The sequence below is a fragment of the Morone saxatilis genome, unplaced genomic scaffold (genome assembly GCF_004916995.1).
Source record: "Morone saxatilis isolate NCDOM2014 unplaced genomic scaffold, NCSU_SB_2.0 Contig8, whole genome shotgun sequence".
NCBI classification, from domain to species: Eukaryota; Metazoa; Chordata; class Actinopteri; family Moronidae; genus Morone; species Morone saxatilis.
In genome coordinates, this window is record NW_023340257.1 from 411,806 (window position 1) to 416,388 (window position 4,583).

General features: G+C 42.8%; 1 protein-coding gene across 1 annotated transcript in view; it reads left to right on the top strand.

Annotated features, from left to right (window-relative positions):
- LOC118341349 (vascular endothelial zinc finger 1-like) overlaps window positions 1–4,583 on the top strand; it is a gene marked incomplete in the record, with an annotated part of 22,678 nt that overhangs the window by 4,342 nt on the left and 13,753 nt on the right.

Sequence of the window (4,583 nt, forward strand, 5' to 3'; positions counted from 1 at the left end):
ATGGTATACACACTCGAACCACGAAATGCCATACTAACACGCAAACACATGACGGAAATCACCGTCCCGAAGCTGTAATTCTACTTATTACTGAATCGATATCGAATCGAAATCGATTAGATTTTGCTTCTTTAGGTCACAATTCGATTCAATTTTGTCGAATCGTGAGGTTCTTAACAATACCCAGCCCTAGTATACACGGACCCTTCTAAAACTAGGGCTGCACAATAAATCTAATTATTATGTTTTTGATAACAAAAAGGTAAAATGTGTGACAAACAGCATTACAATGAAGTACTGTAGTGATGCAGAGATGCCCTGGCCTACAAATTGTGATGATTTTTTTTCAGTGAAAATTAACTGTGTTGCAAAAAAACGATAACCCCCACACTAATTGTGAATCATATCGCAATAGCTGTCAAAATAATATATGTATTATGTATAATAATATGAGGCTTTTCCATATCGTGCAGCTCTATCTAAAACAACTTGAAACTAAATTTGTTTGGGAAAGGAAGGAGGAGCAGGTGTTCTGCAGAGCCATACATACAATTACAATGTGGCACATCTGAAAGTCTAAAACGCAAATAACAAAAATGATATAGACAATAAAGGACTGAAAAATGTGCCGCTCAAATAAATAAAGCTATGACAGGCACAGAAAATGTAATCCAACAGCAGTAAACTGTGTACGGAGGACATCTTAAGTCTGCAGCTGCTGGCAGGCATTGTCCGATTGGTCATGGCAGAAGCCCAATGGGATAGGACGAACAGAAGGTGGGGGCTTGTATGAATATTTTGGCGGGGGGGGGTATTCACATTGTAACCGGCAACAGGTCAGCCCGGAGACGTGGCGTTTGAGACAGCCTTGTTCTTTTCTGTAATCACTATTGGGTAGGGTTAAAGATCTGACCCATGGCTTTTCAGGTTCAGCCAAGCATCCCAACCCGGTCAGCCAGGAGGGGGGATGTGGTCTGAGGGGACAAGGACTCCAAGTGCTCCTTTTTTTCTCCCTACTGTGTTCTTTTATCGACGACAGAAATCCAAGCACTGATGCACTTATGGGAGGGGGGTGGGGGTGAGGGGCTCGTTCAGCTGCCGGCCACGTCCCTACTTAGTAAAGGCGGCCACGCAATGTGTTTTAGCGTGGTGGAGAGGGGAGCTGGGGGCCGTCACAGGTTGTCGACTTGCTTTTATATCTGCCACACTGTAGCAGAGCTCAGACAAGAATCATTATTGCAATTAGCATTTCTCCTAGCATATGTGTATGCAAGTCGAAGACAGCCGAATGCTCTCTCTTTCTCAGCAAGAACAGGGAGACAGCCTGCTGTTCTATCATGCTGCTCTGATGATTTTGATACAAATCTGTTGTGAAGGGTGAGGTCCCTTCCAAGATAAATAGTACTGAAAAAGAGTTAGGAGCATGAAAATGAACAAGAAATGGTACAAATAAAACTAATCCAGTCATTGTTTCGTTTTTTTCACTGCAAGGCGGGGTATGGAGTCCCATTTGATAGAATGTTATGTCCACAGAGTGATGCCCTAATATACTGCCTTTCATTTGTTTCTATACAAACCTTGCATGTGAATAAAAAAAACAAGATTTAATTTGCATAAAATGTCAGAGATTTTTTTCTGCTTCTTTCAGGAATATCACTTAGCTATTGTAAGATGTTTGTTGAAAACACAACTTAACAGAAAAATACCTTGTCAATTACAATATAGCCAGTAGTTAAAATATAAACAGCAACATTTGTGGGGCAGCACCCAGAGTACCATAGCCTGACAACAACTCCAAACCCCATCACAACAACGCTGGAGAACAATAACGAGTGAAGTTCATTAGAATGCTGCCTCATTAGATGCTTCATCACATGAGGTGAACCAAGTGGACCCTAAATAATAAGCCTCCTAACAGGGATGCCACGGTGAGGAAATTTTCCCACCAGTTTATAAACTCATGACAACAACATGGTTACCGATTACTCCGGACATTTTATATTTGAAGATATTCATCAGTGATGGTCAATATCCAGTGGTGCGGTGAAACACGGTGCAGAGCAGAGCAGTCACAGGTGAAGTGAACCAACACTGACTTACTTTGAGCTCATTATTTTGGTTGCCTCACTCTTGTGCGCTGGAAGGTGTGTGTGGATTAAAGGTGTTACCTCCAAATGCTGCCACCTTCATCAGACAAGGTTCACAAATTGCCTCAATAATGTTACAGGATTCTTATTAGCATCAGCAGGGTTCCCAGGGTACTTAAGTGGGTCTGAATGGGTGTACTCATTTTTTACTTGCCCATTTAAAACTGTTTTTATTTATTTGCCCCGACATTTTCTGGAAACTTAACATGTCTTTGAAACATTTCGCCTTGCCATCAAACTTCTGTCAAACTGGCAGAATTTTATTTTATGTTGGCTTATTTTTACTCTAACCCTGTATTGCAACTGTTGCACAGTAATTTCCCTCGGAAAAATAAAGCTTCTTGAATCTTGAATCTTGAATTAAAAAGTGCAGCAAAGTGGCCCTGTTTGAACAGATTCTTTGACAGCTTTTTAGATTGACACTGAACATATGAGGTAGGCACCAGTAAAGTAAACATAGTACATAGGCTTCTCCACAAAACACAATAATTCAAACTCACTGAGAACAAATTTAAACATTTAAACTTAAAAATGTACCCGTCTTAGCCGAGTAGTTTAAGGCCAGGAAGGAAGAAGAGTCATTGTCATGATTTAAAGGGAGTATCTAGACGGTAATGCTAAAAATGGACCGACAGGACACTAAGCGCTGGCTGACATCATCGCTCTTCCTGCAAAGCGAACAGGGGGAAAACGGGCAGCGAGCAGAGTGCAGGTGGAACACGGGGAGATTGAATGGGAACTAAAATGTAATGCGATACTCGCGGACTGAAAAAAATCGATACTTTCTGGGGAAACAAAATACGATATATAATGCAGGATCGATAAAATTGCTCAGCTAAGCGCCTTTCTAGTTTTTTCAACAACTCAAATGAGCTGACACTAAACAATGCAACACTCACAAACCCATTCAACACATTCATACAGCTGATGGTTAGTGTGCCAATGCCAAGGTGCCACTTTTTTGCTCACCAGAACCGGAGACTAAGCATTCATAGCTAGGGCTGTAACGGTTCTGAAACCGAGACCGAAATCGCGCACAAAATGTCACGGTCTCCGTGTCGCGGATCCGAGAGCACAGAACGCGACACACTCCACTCCCGTGGACTGTTGAGGGCTCTCGTTAAGAGTGTAACCTTGCAGAGGGTGCGGCCGCCCGTGGGGTGGTAGCGGTGTAGGCCTATATTGGTATTTGTGTTGACAGTAGGTTATTCTAGGTCATTTTCCACCGTTATTTTAGTGTTTATTTTTACTACTTTAATCTGCTCGAAACGTTTCTCTCCTCCCACACTGCAAAACAGAGAACACACCTAGCCTGGACCTCTGCTCACTCACGGCAAACAACGCCCGCTTGCTCCGCCTCTTTCTGTCTCTCTCTCCGCTCCTCGTCTCCCCTGTGTGTCTCTGCTGACTTTTCCATCGCAGTACGTTCATAAACTCCCACCCGTGATTCAGTTTTCAAGTGAAGCCGCGATGTGGGTCGCAAACCGAAATCAACGTTAGTGAGTGACATCTGGCAGTGGTGCATTCACTGACCGCTCCGTAATGTAAGATTTCTGCGTATCCGCTTAATGTACATTTAGATACAATCTCTCTCGTCGTCCCTGTTTCTCTGCAAAATGGAAACGGGGAAAAACCGCGGTATGAACTGAACCCGTGGTCAAAAATCGAGTCTGAAACCGAAACGTGGATTTGGTGAATTGTTACACCCTAATTCATAGCACACTCGTACAGGCCGATGCACAGCATGCAGGAGCAATCGGGGGTTCAGTGTCTTGCTCAAGACATGCAGCAATAGAGGATCGGTGATTGAATGCCCAACCTTTTCCCCGATTAGTGGACAAGCACACAACCACTCATACTCTGACCCCACATCATTTTTCTCCCAAACTGGCCTGCTGGTAACTGAGTGTGTGTCAGCTGTCAACAGAGATGAGAAGGAAGCAAGATGGCTCACGTACTTAGCTACTGTGCCATCACTGGCCCTGCAGAAAAATGGTGCATTTAATTTGTTTTTTTTTTACAACTTGCCCAATCGGGAAAGTGAAATGCTAGCTTATTTTCCCTCATTTTCCTTATTGTTGAGCCCGTGATTGAGTTTAAATTTGAATACTGCGCAAATAGTCAGCTTTTGTTTTTCAGTTTGAAACGCAACATCCCCTGGTTTTTGTTAAGTGCAACCCTCTTCTAATCATTCTATCATTGACATGATAACTTAATCTGACTCACTCCTCAAGCACCTTAGTTTAGTCAGTTTAATTGTAGCACCCGTAATCCAACCTAAATAAAACAAAACGACAAAGGGCAACTATTTAATCACTGTATGCCTGAAAACTGCAACAGCGGTAATACCGACTTACTGCGGCAAGCCTAACTTCATTAACCGTCGCCTTGTCTACCTAACATACAACTCCAGGTATTCTGGTCTGACCATTAAAT